The 19,371-nt window shown below is 36.1% G+C and overlaps 1 protein-coding gene across 1 annotated transcript in view; it reads right to left on the bottom strand.

Moving 5' to 3' along the window:
• CFAP47 (cilia and flagella associated protein 47) overlaps positions 1–19,371 on the bottom strand; it is a 283,608-nt gene that overhangs the window by 34,688 nt on the left and 229,549 nt on the right. The window lies entirely within an intron of this gene.

Genomic DNA, 19,371 nt, shown 5'->3' with positions numbered 1-19,371 from the left:
TGATATTTAACACTGAAAAGAACCATGAAAATTCACCTGTTTCACAGGTGGGTTTTATTTCCTGTGGTATTTATTGTTAATGTCCTTAGCAACACTTTCAGTAGTTGGCAAAGCAGTCCATACACTTCTATTGGCTAAAGAATGTACCTGAGATTTCTTCTAATATCTATATGCTTTCATTTTTATACTGAGTATAAAAATTAACTATTTAGAAATAGTTATCTACAACCCACTTATTTAAGAGTTTACTGATTTGAGATTTCATCTATGACATTTTGATATGTATTTTGATATATATATATTAATCTTCCTTTTTCCTTTATATGTAAATACCACGCCTTAAAATACAGATGTTTTATTTTCTAGTAAATAGATCATTTCACTTCTAGCTTATTTCATTTTTTAAATTATTTATTTATTTATGCATAACAACAACTGGTATGCAAGTCACCAGAGACAGAGTGGGGAGCAGAACAGGTGGATTTACTGAAATATACTGCTGAAGGGAGCAGCAGGGTGAGGCCTGCTGTGCCATGTGGCTGAGTTCCCTGGCCAGGGATGGAACTTGTGCTGCAGTGGCTGTGGAAAGCTGCACATTGTTGAGACTTAATCCTTTGTGCCACCAGGGAAGCCCATCTTCTAGCTCATTTTTGATAAGAACTTTTCTAAATTTGGAGTGAACACTTAGCTCCAGCAAACAAATGGAGTGGGTAATAAAGCACTTTTAAGAAGATTACCTTACATCTTACATTTATACATTGATTTTGCAATGACTGACTTTTATTTCCACTATATATATATATATATAGCAGGAAACTGGGAGAGATTGTTATCAATTATTTCTCACTGGGCAATCCAGCTAAAGACTACCATAATCATAAAATTAAACAATCAAATGAAATATTTTCTAAACTCAAAACATTCTCTGCTCTGAGCTTTCCTCTTTCTGTTTTACTCCATTTCCATATAGTAACTAGTCACATTAACATTTATATTTTTGATAATAGCTATCATTCTTGAAATTCAAAACCCTAACAAGTATCTGGAGTAAACATGCATATTTTCCTTTACATAATTTGTTTTATATTTTAATATACTTTATGAGAGAGGTATACATTATTTATAAAATCCTTGAATGGTGATATCACTTCATGTCAAATATCTGAGAAATACCAGAGGATGACATTCATTTTACTATTGCTGAATTGCTTTTAATATCAGCTATGACAGATATTTTATTCAGTGTACTTTAAAACTTTTATTTTGACTGATCTTTTGATTAAAGGTGTTAGAAATACTTATGCACTAATCTTCTAGTTGAAATATAGAAGTTTTACAATGCTTTAATGATTGTGAGCTTCCTGCTTTGCTAGAAGAAAAACTCAAGAGTAAGTAAAGTGAGCCTAAAACTTCATTTTAGCAAGAAAAAAGAAAGTATTTCATCCTGGGAGATTAATTTCATTGCTGGCTCAAAATAAATGAAAAATCTGCTATCACAGCCACTACCAGAGCTCCCTAGCCAGAGCCATGGGGGTGAGGTTTCTGCCACTGAAGCACCAAGCACCTCCTCAATAGGTGACTAACAGCAGTGAAACAAGGGTTTTGAGCTTTAAATGAGTGCTTAGAATAAAGCATATGTAATCTCCTTCCAGCCTTATTAGTCTATAGTAATGTTTTTCCTTATGAAAAGATAACTATGATAAAAAAAAAAAACATTGTCAGGGCCAAATATCATTTCCCTCATATGTGGAAAATAAAGTAAATAGACAACAGAAACGTTTAGGTACAGAGAGCAGAACGGGGGTTACTAGAGGGGGAGGGGAGCAGAGGTGGGTGAAAGGGGGATAGGGGACCTAATGTATGCTAATGAATGGGAATTAAAGACTTTTGGTGGTGATCAAGATATAGAGAATACACAGGCTGAATTACAAAGCTGTACACCTGAAACTTCTATAATGTTATAAACCAACGTTCCCTTAACAAAAATTACTAGTAATTTTTTCTTGAAAAATTATCTAATTTTAATTAAAACTATTTGCAGAGAACTTTAGGATAAAGTAATATTTACTAATATTACCACTACGGCTAATCCACAGTATGGCTCAATTACTGTGTCTTTCCTGTCCCCTGCACTGATTAGGTAATCTATGTGTGTTTATATGTAAAACATCCCGTCCCCTGCAGGAATTATAATATAGTGGGAACATGAGCCCTAGAATTTTAATCCATATCCTTTTATTCACTCGTTCTGGTTAAACTGGGGTGACTTATTTAAACTTCCAAGTAAAACTATGTAGAGAAGCTAATACACATATACACCAAGGCTTTGGTGTGGCAAATATAAGCTTCCAGCTTTATCAAGATATCCCCATTTTATAGTCTTTATGGATCCTACACTATTATTTCACCTATTCATTCTGAAAATACTATTAACTATGCATTATAATGAGTAGTAGGGATAAAATTGAAGAAAAGAAATCTGTATTACTAGGACATGCACTACAGAAAGCCCTGGAGGTTGAGGATAGAAGTGAAACAATAAAATGCATTATTAGTAAGCTAGTCTTAGGTAAAATAATAAATGGTTAAAGAATGATTGGGATACTACTTTAGGGTAGTCAAGCAAGGTCTCTCCATTGAAGTGACATTTGATAAAAGTGCCAGAGGAAGTTTAAGTCTCAGACATCTGCAAGGGGCTTGAGATAGCAAGAGCTTTACAAATCTGGATTCAAAGAGAAGTCGAGGCTAGGACTATCAATTTAGAAGTTGTTGGAATCTCATGTGGGAATGAATGATCTCACAGTGATGAGAAGAAGAGAGAAGGCAGAGTCTTGGGCATTGAGGAAGTCAGGACAAGGCCAGGAACACAAAAAGGAGAATGAGGAGGGGTTATTCGAGAGAGAGAAGAATCATGGATAACTGAGTCTGAAACAACAACTGTTTCCCAAACAGTGAGAGATCAACTGTGCCAAGGAGAATTCATGGGATAAGCAAGGTCAGGTGTGCATAAGAGGATTAGATCTGGGAATGCTAGTTTGCTGATGAACTTTTAAAAAGTCACATTAGTAGAATTTTGGGGGGAAAGTTGGATTAGTTTGGGGGAAAGTCGGATTAGTTTGAGTTTAAGATATTAATGGGGGAATGGAACTGGGGTGGAAAGAGTGCACTGGGCTGTGGTGATGGCACATCAGTGAATTGGTGGTGGGAAGCCCATGGGGATTACAACGGAGATGAAAAAATGCACAAAGTGAAGAATGATGTAAGAAATTAAAAATATAATAAAAAACTTGAATGGACAAAAATAAAAGATAATGGCGCAAGAAGTGAGGACAATAAGTATAGAAAACCTTGCAAGAATTTTCGCTATAAAGAGAAATCAGAGAAATGGGATGGCAGCTGTCAGGGATAAGGGATAAAGAGAGGCAAGCCTTTTTTTCACATCAAGAGCTAGTACTGCATGTGTATGCTGATAGGAGTGATTCAGTAAGAATGATCCTAGATTACAGGGGTGAGCTCATGGAGATGTCCACGCAGTTCATAGTGGTGGCATTCAGTAAACATCTTCAGAGCTGGTCATAAGAGCCCAGAGAGTTTTTCTGATATGATGGGAGGGGAGATAAAGCATATGAGTGAAAATAAAATCAAGCTGGTAAGGGGAGAACTAGAGAATTATATTGTGAATTCACTCTAAATTCTGAATGAAATGGGAAGAAATAAAAACAGATGAGAGAAGGGGAGAAATGGCTGGATTGTCAGAAGTACACATCAGCTTTAATACACTGTAGGACGTTTTAGTAAAGGAAAACCATGTACTATCAAAAGTTCCTCACTCACAGTTCACTTACTTCTCTATCTCCCTTTTTCTCTGCCCATTTGTACATTCATCACTCTACCTAATGATTGTAAACATCAGAAAGTTTATAACTCCTAAGCAAATAGTAATCCACTGGCAGACTATTTTCCTGTATTTCTGAGGGAAAGAACACTGGATAATATGGAAAAGAGAAGTGGCACTGTACCTTGGGTTTCATTTTGTAAATGTAGACCTTATGAATTATTTTGTTAAGTCGAAATTCTGTTCTCCTCATAGAAATATTCTAATGGTATAAGCAGGCCTACATTTCCAATTATAGAGGTTTTCAAGAAGGGCTGCTACCCAGACATCCTTGCAAACCAAGAGCTGGAACTTTGTGTTTTACAGTAAAATGAGCCTCTCTGACTAGCTAGGAATCTACTGGCTCTATGCTATAAGTTGTAATTAAAAATCTATGTGATTAGAGCCTGAGGTGAGCCTGAGGTCATTTGTATGGAAAACTGGCCATGTGAGATAAAAGGAAGGGAAAGTTTGTGAGGAATGTGAACTCATGCTCTACTGCTGACATAATTTAATAAACACTCATGGCAATTATCTGAGACTAGGGCCTGCTTTATGGCAGGCGATAGCACTCATGACTAGCTGTCACTAAACACAGAGTTCTGAGACATTTTCCAACTCATAAATAGCAACATTAATTTACAAAACATTATTATTGCAAGTAAATTTTTTATTATTGATTGTAAAGCTACATGACATATGGTAATTAAAATCAACATGAGACATAGCAATTGTCTCATAACAAAACAACATCTCTTTTCTAAATGAATGCTATTGCTAGGCTTATGCTTATTTATCTCTAATTATTAGCAATCATTTAAATATAAAAGTTGCATATTATGCCTTTTAAAATTATATTCCCTATACCAAACATACTGGTGTCTTTAACGTTTTGACTATGATCTCACATATGATATAATCCTTATCCAGTACAAAGCATTTGTAAGAAATGAGAGATCCCACATCCCCTTTATCCTGTTATCTCTAATGGTAACATCTTTTAAAGACCTCCTAGTGGCCTATGGGTTAAGACAATGCTACCATTGCTTTGTCCTGAGTTCGATATTGGCCAGGGAGTTGATCCACACATGGCACAGCAGACCTCTCCTTTCCCACCCACTGCTCCCTTAGCTGTGTTTCAGTCCATTCACCTGTTCTACTCCCTACGCTGTCTCTGGTGAATGCTCTTACCCCCTGCACCTCTGGCCTGCTCCCAGTTCTTGCATGCGTAAATAAATAAAAATGAAACAAAACCAAAAATACCTTGTGCAACAATACAAAACCCAGTATATTTATACAGATATAGACAACATAGAGAAGAGTTTCCTCACCCCAAGGATCCCTCTGTTTGACCTTTAATAGGCCTTCCTCTTTCTCCCCCATGCCAATCCTGAATCATAATAACCACCAGTATGTTCTCCATTTCTATAATTTTGTAACAAGATTGTTGTAGAAAGGAAGTTATACCATATATAAACTTCTGCAGCTGACTTAACTCAGCATAATTCCCTGGACATACAATCAAGTTGTGCTTATAATGCCTCACTGCTTTGTATTTTGCTGAGTAGTCCTCAGGGTTATGGATGCACCATGCATTGACAGACATCTAGGTTGCTTTTAGATTTGGATTTATTAGGAATAACTCTGCTACAGACATTTGTGTTCAGGGTTTCGTGTAGCCATAAATTTTCATTTTGTGGGATCAATTCCAATGGATTCAATTGCTGGGAGGTAGGGAAGTTAAGTTTATGTGGATAAATACAGTTTTCCAAACGGCTGTACCCTTTATGTTCCCACCAGTGCTGTATGAGCAATAGCTTCTCTTCATCCTTGTCAAGAGATGACGTGACTATTTTTTTTATTTAGCCATTCTAAGGGTTTGGCAGTGAGACCTCATTGTATTTTAATTTCCCTGAACATTAATGGTGCTGCACACCTTTTCAAGTGCTCAATAGCCATCAGTATGCTCTTTTTACGGATAAACCTGTTTGTGTTATTAACTATTTTCTAATTTAACTGTATTTTCATTAATGAGTTTTCAATATTGTTTTTATATAATCTAGATACTAACACTTTGCTACAATGTGGCTTACAAATATTTTCTCTCAGTAATAGCTTTCCATTTCATCAACCTCTCATGAATTATTTTCTATTTTTTTTAAGATTTATTTTTATATTCATAGAGAACTGGGGTACAGCCAGAGGTGCAGGGGCGGTGAGAGGATTCACCAGAGACAGAGTGGGGAGCAGAACAGGTCGACTGATGAAGTACACTGCTGAGGGCGGCAGCGGGCCAGTCAGGAGAGGTCTGCCGCCATGTGGGTCAGCTCTGGGGCGGGGATCAAACTCGCACTGAGGCGGCTGCAGCTACTTGCAGTGCTGCGTCCTAACCCGCTGCGCCACCAGGGAGGGCCCTTATACTATTTTTTAAATGAAGTAACTTTGCATAAAATTGTTTCAGGTGTGCATTAATAATCAACATGTGCATCTACTATATTAAGTTGACTGCTAAAAATTCAATTCTGTCCTTTATCATGCCACTGCTCCCTTACATAAAGTATTTGAGGTTGAGGATGTCCAATGCATTAATTTTCCCTCTGGTGGAACATGCTATTCATAAAGTCTAAGAATTACTTGATTTCTGAAGTTCTAACCTTTCTTATATAATCATTTTCTTAGAAAATATCATTTAACTTTTCTTTAAGGGCTGATTTGCTTATAACAAATTTTTTTCTTTGCCTTCCTCTGAGAATGTCCACATTTTCCATTTAGTTATGAAAGATACATTCTCTGGATACAGAATTTATAGTTTATGATAGCTTCTTTTCACAACTTGAAAAATGTGTATCACTTGCTTCTGCACCCATGTTTTCAGATGAAAAACCACCTGTCATTTGAATTGCTGTTTCCTTATAAGTAATGCAATGCTTTTCTCTGGCTGCTTTCAAGGTTTGTTTGTCTTTAGTTTTCAGAAATTAAATTATGATGTCTTGCTATGGGCTTCTTTTGCTTTAACCTATCTGGAGTTACTCAGCTTCTTGAATCTCCAGGGATCTGTATTTCATCAAATTTGGCAAGCTTTCAGACTTTCCATCTTTGAATTATGTTTCTGTCCCATACACTCCTCTCCCTCTGGGACTCTGGTGAGACGAATATAACCTCTTTTATTATCTTCTGATGGGTTGCTGGAACTCTATTTTTTTTTTATTTCAGTTTATGATCTCTCTCTTGTTCAGATTATGTAAATTCTATTTATCTGTCCTCATATTCACTGATTCTATTCTCCATCACTGCCATTTGATCTCTGATCCCACCCATATGATATCTAACCTATTGTGATTTATCAGTTCTAGAGTTTCCATTTCATTCTTAATCTACCATATTTTCCTAGATTCTCTATTTGTCCATTTGTTTTAGAATTCAAAATCATTCAATGAAGCAGAAATTGGGGTACTGATTTAAACTGCTTCACTGCAGAAGAGCTTTATGGAAGGCTGTTTCTAAGAGGTCCTAAAGAAGAGACCAAGGGAAGAGATGGGAGGAATCAGAGGGGAGTATTCTCATCTCTCACAGCTTCACTCTTCCTCAGCAATATCAGATGGGCCCGGAGGCTGTTTCACTGGTTCTTACATGTGGAGAGAAGGCAAGTAGGATGCCAACTATCCTTATATTAACTGACTCTACCTTGTAGGCTTCGGTCCCCACTTGAGCACCCTGACTCCAAGGGTTGGGATGAAGAGTGCCAACTAATTCTGCATTACATCCTACTGAGTCTTACTGATACTACGAGTGGGAAGAAAATTGGCTGGCTTACTAAACCAGCTCACACCAATTTGCTCAGACTCATTGACAACAGATGCCATTAGAAGTGGTTAGGTCCCAAAAACACCAACTCTATAAGTCCCATCACTTCCAAGTGGGGATGGCTGTTCAGCTATGACTACTACCCTGTTGACATTACACTGTTGAAGACTGTGGACCTCCACCTCTTTCTACCAGGACAGAGAGACAAGATAAATTTCCTTCTCTGCCCCATCAACACTATGCTGGCAGAAGAAGAGGATCACTACCAAGTTCCTCTGGGGAAATAGTAGATTAGTGTGCTGCTTGTCCGCATCACCAACATAGATGGGGTGGGAAAGGAACTCAGAATGTTGCCTGTAGGAATGAGGGTAGGGTGAGTTAGAACGCAAAATCAACTATCTCTTCTGCTGCAGTGAAGTGATGAAGTAAGATAAGTGTTTTTCCCACTGATACCTGACCAGAGTAGAGTGAATATTGCCAAAAAGGCTTTCTATATTTAGGCCACCCTTTTCCAGCTCATTTAGCTAAGGGACAAGTACTCATTATGGAGCTTTCTGACTTTGTCTGTTGGCAGTTCTGGGATAGAGGCTTCTAAAGAACTCCATCAAAGTTGAGAAGCAGTAAGAAAGTCTAGGAAACTTACTACTTTATTATTCCTCAAGTTACAAGGTCTCTGAGCTGTTCACCTTTTTTTTCTGCCCTTTTTCCTATGCTTGTTTGTTGTGTTATGTCTAGGATATTGTAGTAAGAAGGGCAGAACTTGAAAGGAATGACATAAGCTATCTTGGTAAAACCAGACATCCGCTAAGTAGAAGTATCTTAAAAATATTTTGTCAGTGGGAAGCCCACAGGGATTACAACTGAGATGGGAAAAGGCACAAAATGACATAAAAATAAACTATTGTATTAGAATAAAAAATATTTTGTCAAATATAAATTGTTGGCTTCTATTTCAATCTTTATGGATAATCTCAATCTTTATAGACAGATCTTCTACACACACACACACACACACACACACACACACACACACACACAAACTGTGATTCTCTGAGGCCTATACTTTCCATTTGGGTGGGAGGAAATGAAATGCTGCCCAACATTATAACACAGTTATCAAGGACTATAGTGAGGGCACTTTATGTCACTGTCAATAATAATAACAGTGTATTTCAAAGTAGTCATGAGAGTTTGTCTAATTTTAGGGAAGCTCCACCCCAGGCAGAGTGGACACATGACCTGATTTGAATTCTCTTTGCTTGATGTTTATAGAACACATTTTAGAAATAACTGACAAACTAAGGAGATATGTTAGGTGCTATCATGAATAGTTTGCCTAATTTCAGGGAAGCTCCACCCCAGGTAGAGCAGACACATCATCTGATTTGAATACTCTTTGCTTGATATTTATAGAACACATTTTAGAAATAACTGAGAAACTGAGGAGATATGTTAGGTGCTATCATGAATAGCTCAGTGTACTGCTTTTCTGTGGATGCGGTAACAATTTACCACAAATTAGATCACCTATGACAACTGACGTTCATTCTCCAATTGTTCTGGCAGCCAGAAGTCTCACATCAGCACCATAAGGATGAAATCAAGGTGTTAACAGGGCCACCATCATTCTGGAGGGTTTAAAGGAGATGGTTTTCCATGTGTCTCCTTGTTTTTCGTGGCTGCTGTCTTTTTCCAGGTTGCATCTCTTCAAAGTCTGCCTCACAATCACATGATTTTGTGCTCTGTGTGTCTGTCTTTGAACTCCCTCTGCCACAACATGTAACTGAAAGTAGGGCACATCTGGATGATCCAGTATAATCTCTCGATCTCAAGAGCCTTAATTTAATTATAGCTGCTAAATCCTGGTCATAAAATATTGATAGACTACAGGAGCTGGAGCATAAAACATTAAGTTCCAAGCTTTTAAAGTCCAAGGTCCCCTTTTCATTGCTTGCTGTCATCTGAGAACATTCTCTACACTTGTGACTCGATGAGAACCACCTGGAAAACCTCCCTTTTGAAGGTTGACTATGCCTTAAAACTACAACATTACAGGAGGGTTATATCGTAACACTCACAGGTTCCTGGCATTGTGATCTAGAACCTTGAGGCTGGGTAAGTTTCCTGTGACTACTGTTACAAAACGCTATACACTGGGCAATCTGATGACTCTGGGACTGGACACCTACAGGCATAAATTTCCCTGGCCCATTGGTGTGTGTGTGTATGCATGTTACTGACTTGCACCCCAGGCTATACAGTCAAGAGCTATTTCTTTAAGTTCATCAAGTCAGCCTATTGGAGAAGAAGTGAGCTAAAGACTTTGACACCAGACCAGTGCAAAGAGAAGCTGTGGGCATAGAGCATCCATGAGATATTTACCCATGAGATGGTCACGAGCCCTGCACAACCACCAAGGGACAGTTGATCACTGCTTACAATTAGCAACAATACATGGGCCACAATTGGATGGGCAAATGGACTTTAGCCAAATCCATTCTCCCTACTTTCTCAGTCAAAAAAAGTTTAATGCCTTTATTCTCACATGTCAGCCCTAACTTCTAACTCTAGCTCTGGCAATATGGAGAGTCTCTTTGTTTAAGGACATCTCTCTCCATGGAGCTCTGCCTTATTTTTTAACCACCGTCTTAGTCTTGAGATACTCGAGGGCATAGATTTCTTTTAGGAAACAGGGTTCCAATATGTCCCTGGGTCCTATGACATTCACCCTGGACCAGGGCTTCTGGACTCCCACCAGGTGAAAGAGTGGGCTTAAGTCACTCCTGTGTTGTCAGGGTCCTGGGTGAGATGCTCCCTTTCCATTCACAGATTAAATGACACACATTGTATAGTGTCACTTGGAACAAAGATAGATGTTGGCAGTGAGATCATCCATCCCTACTATGTTTGGGAATGAGTCTTTGAGGCAGAAAGGAATGTATAATTTAGAAAATATATATTATATAGAAGGAATTGCTAATGTTTTGAAAGTAATCCAGGAATTATCCAATACTCTGTAACTACCTGAACATTTGTATATACCTTGTTATATATGAACTTAGCATTCCCAGAACTCACCTCTTCTATAGAGACAATATTCATACTTCAAAGAAGTGATAAAGGATTGATTTCAAAGATCCACAAAGAGCTCATACAACTCAACAAAAAGAAATAAATAATCCAGATGAAACATGGTCAGAAGGGCTAAAAAACCCCACTTTTCCAAGGAGGAGAATGGCCAATAGGTATACTGAAAATGTTCAACATTACTTACGATCAGGGAAATGCAAATCAAAACCACAATGAGATACCATCTCACACCAGTGAGAATGGACCATATTTAAAAATTGGCAACAACAAATGCTGGTGAGGATGTGGAGAAAAAGGAACTCTGGTTCACTGCTGGGTGGGGGAGGGGGGATGAAAACTGGTCCAACCACTACAGAAAGCTATGTGGAAGTTCCTCAAACTACTAAAAATGTATCTACCATAGGACCCAGCAAGTCCACTCCTAGGGATCTACCCAAAGGTCACAGAAACATTAATTTGAAAAGGAACCTGCATTACTTTGTTCACTGCAGAACTATTTACAGTAGGTAAGCTATGGAAACAACCCAAGTACTGAAAAATAGATGACTGGATCAAGAAGGGATTGGGACAAAATACAAAAATTAGCAGGTAAACTAACAATCTGAGACATTCATTTGGGGAGGAGACTGGAGAAGGACCCAGATATGGGAGGGAAAAGTACAGGCAATTATGGTGATGGTTCATGGCATCTCGGTGGTGGAAATTTTATAGGGATTACACCTGAGTGAATGGATAATAACATCAAAAGTATGTAAGTAATTAAAAAGCACACCTCTCATAAATGAACTAATGTCAAATATAGAGAATGTGCTAATGTAATTCAGAAATATACTGCTTGTCTCCAAAAATACATGCCTCACCATATCACTTTTTCTTCCTGATTGAAACTGTGATAATGATCATAGCACCATTTATATGTGCAATAAGATAAGCGATATTAATGACAATTTCTTCTGCTCTTCTCAAGGAGTCAGTGGTGCCAGCACCTGCCTACTTAGAAAGGAAAGCCATTATATGACCCAAAGTGGCTGTGCCCAGTCAAAACAGGTGCACTCCAGGATGTTTTCATAAAATGCATTCATCATATCTTCCTTAGGCGATAACTGAAAAATAAAATGTAAATCTAAGCCATTCTGTAAGATTAAACTGACTTGCCCTCAGATACGGTGACAGAAGGAGTTTCAATTGTGTGCTTATTTCCAACTTGTGGAAACCACAGTGACTCATATCCATTTGATCTTACTTTTATATTTAAATATACATTGCATGATTGCTAAAAAGCAGAAAAAAAAAACAATTTCAGTTCAGGTATAATTGGATTTTTGACATATCAGATGGAGGCCTGATTACATTTGACAGATGCATATTGATTTTCATTTTAAACTATATTTACCCCACATACTTTGTTATTTCTGGAATTTTTTGCTTTAAATTACTTGAAGGTTGATTTTAGTTAACCTTACTGAATGAATGTAATATCTACTGTGGAACTGGAATCTGATATTATATATATTTTTGTATAATAACAGATATCATGAGGAATTTAGTATTTGTGTAGCATAAAGTAGGAATTTTGCTTTTTTAAATGTATCAAACAGGTTATATAAGGCATGTCTTGGCTATATTTTATTTTTCAGAGCCTGAAGAAGTAAAACAAAATTGCAAAGTTTACAAAATTGTTTAATGTTTTCAAAAATCACCCAAATGTGCTAACGTTGTCATCACTTTTACTGTCTCTCCAAACTTTTTTTACAGCTTCTATCTCTTGAAGTTCTTGCATAGAAGCTAATACTAAAACATTCCATTTTTTGTACCAATGAATTCTATGCCAGTGATCATCATTTTGCCCTGATTTCTTCCATACCTTTCATATGTGGATAAATGTACACATGCTTTATTATGTTATTCTCAAAATAGGCACCTGACATATGATCACAACATAATAAAAAAACTTATTAAGCAAATGAAGTCAAAAGAATTTAAATTATAAAACAAAATTTCACTGTTGCATCATCTCTGATTCTAAAACTAGTATAAAAGTATATAATTTAATTTTCACTTTACATCTGAGCACTTTTATTACAAGGTTTTTTATTTCTGTTTATTTTTTTTTCTAAAACATAACGGGGGAAAAACTCCTATTTTTATGAAAGATAACATATTTTAAGCAACACATCAAAATTAGAAAAGTGTTCACAAACTACAAATCGATATAGGCCTAATTTATTAATGTCACTAACACAAAATGACACAAAATTTGAATTCTAATGCAACAGTCTCATGCATAACCTCCCCCTCTTCTAAGAAGTCTATGGCAAACAGCCCCTCAATAACCATTTACACTCATCCTCTGAAGAGAATTTCCTATTTCTTAAGACAATCAGTTCTCTCTTAGAACAAAATTATTAGAAAGTTCTTCTGTGTTTTAGATCTTGGTGCTAGTGGCTGAAGTTCTGCTCGGCACCAACACAGAAAATTAAACTGTCTTTCACTTTCCTATGCTTAATATAATTTATTCCCTTAAGCACTAGACCCAGTTCTATACATTCATCACAGCCTCAGTGGTAATCCAGACATCAAGAATATAAAATCAGGATTGTCTTGTCTTGCAAGGTCCTTCAGTAGTTGATCCCAAACTGGTACATTCGGCTACAAGTTCCTGTCCCTGCATACTGTCCTGGAATTCCAATCTCTGCAGACTATTCGTCCACGTAACTGTTGTCTTATCTAAGACTTCCAAATTTCCACTTTCACTGTCTTCTAACAACTATGTCTAGTTTCTTCAACAACAGTGCAAATTCAATCAATAAGTTTCAGAGGACATTTTGGTTACAAATAGAGTTGTGTAGTCATTTAACAGGTATTCACTAGTCATTGCCTGAGACACCCACACAAACAAACACTCTATTCTCTAGTATCTTAATATATAATGCATGATTAAATGATCCAAATTTTCCAGGTATGATGGAATTAGTAGAAATAATTTTTAAAAAATAGAGTAATTTTACTACTGTGGCTCAACTTTATATTTATAGATAATATTATTATAAATTATGTTATCAAGAAGTCAGTCAAAATAAAAAAAAAAATGAGCTTCCAAGCCACAGAGTACCATATTCAACTTGTGCTATTGATGTTTTGAACCCACATGGCTGACATTCCATTATTTTCTTAATACTTCATCTTGAAAACCTCAAATAGTACAAAATACTTAGATTAAATATCCATTTGACATCCTGTGTATTGACTTTTTCTTCCTGTTTTTGTGACACATACATTTATAAAATATTCTATAATTTCACAGAATACATAGATGGTATGGTCTCAGGGCAGTATCACTCCACAATTTAAGGTAGCTATCTTTCCAGGCTAATTCATTCATTTATCTTGTCCTCTCACTAGGGCTTTTTATCTTATTCAAAAGAGCACCTCCAACATTATGAGTTTCCCGACTCCCCTCCTCTGCCCATTTTATTTCCCTATCCTATTTGATTATTGTTAGTCTCTGTCTAGTAACATGTAAATCCTTGTGGCCGTAATTTCTTTTTTTTTTTTAATAAAGTTTGAGGCTTTGATTTTTTTAACTTATTTTTATGTATTTGATCTTTTACATCATTGTTCATTTTTGCATAATGCTTGCTTTCTCCTCTCGGGTGTAGTTCCCATAAAATTCCCACCACCAATTCACCCCTGCACCATCACCATAGTCCCTTGTGCTCTTCTGTCCCTGTTTTGAGCCCCCTCCCACCAGTGCCAGTTATTTATGTCTCAGTGGATTTCAGTGGTATCGACAGAACTCAGAACAGGATCTGAGCATATACTAGTTTTCAGAACATAGCAATACATGAATACATGGAGCACGGAACTGATCTACTTGCTGAAGATACTATAGGAACTGCAACAACATATCCCTGCATAATGGAAGTTAATCATGATGTGGTTCAGTGTCATTCTATTACTTTCTAGTTAAGAGAAAAAAAGAATATTCAATCTTATAAATGTAGAAAAATGTCTTCTGAGATTACAACTCACCTATAACTGGCCTCATCCTTGGCTGCCTGATATAACTGGATGTGAAAATCTGGTGGTTAAGATTTTCCACTGACAGGAAGCCCCTTTCCCCAACCACGTTCAGTCTTGTCACAAATTTTGCAAGAAAGCTAAGAAAAGGAACCGTGAACTTACTAAAAACAAAAAGAAACACCTAGCTATCCATACCACAGCATAGAGTGATTATAGGAAAAAAGGTTTCCTTAGAGGAATAAAATGGATGTAAATGTCTTTTTACAATAATAATAATAATAATAATAATAATAATAATAATAATAATAATATCAACAGCTAGAATGCTACTTCTGTATGATATCTTTATATATATATATGTATATATATATAATTTTATTAAAGGATTGCATAAATGCAAAAGAATTTAAAACTTAGGAAGGAAGCTAATATAAGGAATAGATGCAGCAATTGTTTTCTCCAGGGCCTTTTGATATGTGTATATATATATATATATATATATATATATATATATATATTTATATATATCTGTTAAAGATAGGCTAAGCCTGGGATGAAGCATAGAAGCACTTACTTACCATGGAAAGAAGCAGAAACATTCACATTTGAGGAAATAAACTAGTCTCATCAGTTATTACTTAGTGTCCCTTTTAATATCTAGCACTTAAGTGAAGTGAATTAAATGGATGCATTATCACATAATACAACCGATTGTAAGATATAAGGTTAGGCTCTCTGTTGCTGAATCAGTTTATCTGAGAGTAACATTTACAAAAGGTATGTTTCTTGGCCAAATATGTATTCAAAAAGCATATCATTTCCTCTATGTGGGACTATAGATAGTATTAGAAATAAAGTAATGAACAAACCTTTGTTTAAAAGGAAACAATCCAGCCAAAAAATGGACAGAAGAGCTAACAAGACACTTCGCTAAAGAGGAAATGATCAACAGGAATATGAAAAATATTCAACATCATTTACAGTCAGGATAATGCAAATCAAAACCAAAATGAGATACCACCTCACACTAGTGAGAATGGCACATCTTAAAAGACTGGCAACAACAAATGCTGGCGAGGATGTAGGGAAAAAGGAACTCTCCTACACTGCTGGTGGGAATGTAAACTGTTCCAACCACTATGCAAAGCTGTGTGAAGGACCCTTAACCTACTACAATGTAGCTAACTTATGACTCAGGATTCTACTCCTAGGACTCTTTCCAAAGGTCACAAAAATATTAATTTAAAATGATTCTGCTCTATGTTTATTGCAGCACTATTTACAATAGGTAAGATATGGAAACAATACAAATGCCCAAAAGTGGATGACTGGATCAAGAATATGTGGTGTATTGTCACAACGGAATATTATTCAGCAGTCAAAAGGTAAAATTATGTCATTCACAGCAACATTGATGGAGCTAGAAGGGGTTATGCTCAGTGAAACAAGCCAGAAGGAAAACAAATACCAGAATATAGGGGGACCAAATGAAGGATGAGGAAAAAAATAAATTAGTAGGCAACTATAAATTAGACATTCTTCAGGGGAGGAGGAGGGATTAAAAAAAGGGAGGGAAGAGCACAACTGAATATGGTGATGGTTCAAGGGTGACTTGGTGGTGGAAATTTTCTGGGGACTACACTTGAGGGGAGAAAGCAAACACTGTACAAAAATGGACAATGATGTAATATATACATACATATATATATATATACTATATATATATATATATGTATGTATGAACATATACATGTGTGTATACACACACTTATCTCTGGCAGCCAATAAATACACACACACACACAAGCATCAGGTTAAACAATACACCTTTGTTTAACCCGACATATCCCAGATCTATCTGATCATAGAACTTAGTTTTGTTTTTTTTTTTAAAGCATCACACCTATTTTTATCCCTTGAAATTAGTATTCCTTCTATATGCTTAGGTGAACACAGGTCAAGAATAAGTTAATCTTTTCAGCTCTCATATGTTCACCAAGGAAATGTTTCGAGTAGATGTAGAAAGACTTAGTTTTAAGGGTACAAATGTTTTTTATGGTATATGAGATGATCCCTAGAGGTCATAGTACAATATGGGCAATGAAATCCAATGTCTCTAAAGATGTCAATAGTAATGTGAAAAACAGAGCTCCCATTTCTGCTGTGCCCTTAAAGTTTATGTTCCCCAAATCAGCAGGAATATCCCTCAGAGCACTAAAGCAAATAAGAAATTTCTAAAGAATAAACAAAACCCTTTGGAGATTTTATTATGTAGAGCAGCAGGGAGCATACATCCCAAACTGCCAACTCACTGCATAGGCAGGGTGTGCACTGTTTATTTAAAAGAAAAATTACAACAGAAACCAGAAAAGTTGATAAGGAATACAGCAGAAAGGAGAATTAAATTTGAAAGCCATATGAAGATCAATATGAGCAATATAAATGAGAATAAGAGAGTACAATTAACTTCTATTTTTCCTACTAGAAAATGTAAAATTAGAACACAAAATGTTGGTTTATGTGTTACAGAGAAATTGAATTACATATAATTATTAACTGGTCTATTTAATAATAATTTTGTGACAAAACATCTTGGAGACATTATGCTGAGTGTGGCTAAGTCTGAGAGAAGGACACATACTGTATCATCTTTCTTGTATGTGAAGTCTTCAAAAAACAGAAGCAAAAATGAAAAAAACAGGTTCATAGAGACAGAGAACAGTTATTAGCTGCCAGAGGAAAATAAATGAGTAAATGGGGATACAAACACTTAAAAGATAAAACTACCACTAGTGGAAGCTAAAAATGGACTTTATCAACATTTATAAAAAAATTATGCCTAAAAACACCGAGGAAATAAATGATCCTGGATAAGATTAAATAGTATAAAGATGTATTTCTCCCCCAAATATAAAAGGAACAGTGAAGAACAAGTTCCAAGTCAGTGGATGAACAAACTCCACACATTCCAACAACATTTCCACACCAACAAGATCTCAAGTACCTTGGACTACCGCTCCCAGTATGGCATGCACCAGACTTCCTGAATGGGAGCTCTGGGAAGGACTGAGGTGGATATACATTGATGAGGTGCTAAGGAAGGGAGAACACAGAATTTTTGAAAGGAGACACATGGAAAGGAGACAGAGAAGAGACAGCTCGGGGGAAAGCTGCTCCCTTTCCTTCATAGAGCCAATGGCAGCTGTTACCCTGATTCATGGTGGATTATGTGGCTCATTTTGAAATTTAGGTATTTCCTTCTGTCCCAGCTCTTTGGGACCTGCCTATCCCTTTCTTGTGTTTCCCTGCCAGAAGGCACCATAGACTTGTGGCAATCCTTTGGGCCTTGGCAGACATTCTTCAGGCCATGCCTATTTGGCTGGGCATTTGCCTACAAGGGTAAGGGAAAATATTATTTGAAATCCCTTCTTCTCTCTCTTTATGTGCTCCAATGGTATTAACGATCTTTCATAGTAAGAGTCTGCTTCCTTTGCTTTTGTCTGTAGGTGGCTTGACTCTCTTTTAGAGTAAATACCCCTTAATAGTGCGGGGTCCCTGAGTATCCCCCCGTTTCCTGCTAGCAACATTTGTGTATAACTTTAATGCAATGCAATCAAATGTTTATGTGGACTTCTTATGGACCTTGATATAAAGATACATATTTTTTCTATATGAAGAAATAAATGACAAAAGAAGTTATTTAAATGATATAGGGAAAAATAGGGTAAAAAAAAAAACCCATAAAATTCTAAGATTTACACTGTGTGGCACTGGAATAAGATCTGATATATATGATTTGAATATTGGGTAAGTCACATTGTGAACATAAATCTCAACAGGATAATTATTTAATGAAAGGATGGGAAATTTCCTAATTAAATAAGTAGGAATCAAATTATGTTGTAATTAGATACATAGCAAAAAAGCAAAATCTGGATGACTTTAGTTTATAAATGAAAAAGATGCCTACCTATCTGTTCTATCCTCTGCACTGTAAACAAAGGAGGAGGAAAAAGAAAATATGGGTAAATTTTTGATTGATTCCACAATGTGGGAAGACTTTGAAAGTATAGAATCAATGGAAGAAATATTAAAAATAAAGAAAATATATTTAATGAATAAGTAAAATAAAAATATAAGCAGATATATAGTTACCACAAATATAGCAAATGTGTCATTTTACCAATTTTTGCCTTTAAAAACAATGTAATAATGAACATTGATAAATCTTTTATTTCTTTAAAAGATCTAGTTAGAACTGTAATTATTAGGTCCAATGGTAATGATTTCTAGATTCCTTTATATACATTATATAAAGTACATTTCAGAAATTATGTAGAAATTGTATTCCCCCAAAGTAGTGTTTGACTGTTCCAATTTCATCAGTGTCATTGAAATATAAAAATAAAGAAAAAAAGAAAACTTAAGTAGCTATCATTTAAATCAACATCTAGCTGAATTTTAGTGACCATGAATATATTTACAATGATCCTTTGGTGACCCATACTTCCTCATTTGTGAACTGTTATTCATACTCCTTTCAAAGCATTGCAAAGAAAAACTATTATTCTGATTCTATA

This window comes from Condylura cristata, unplaced genomic scaffold (genome assembly GCF_000260355.1).
Source record: "Condylura cristata isolate star-nosed mole 26May11 unplaced genomic scaffold, ConCri1.0 scaffold00027, whole genome shotgun sequence".
In the NCBI taxonomy this organism is placed as follows: domain Eukaryota; kingdom Metazoa; phylum Chordata; class Mammalia; order Eulipotyphla; family Talpidae; genus Condylura; species Condylura cristata.
Note: the sequence above shows the minus strand (reverse complement) of the source record. Positions and strands in the feature narration are given on the sequence as shown.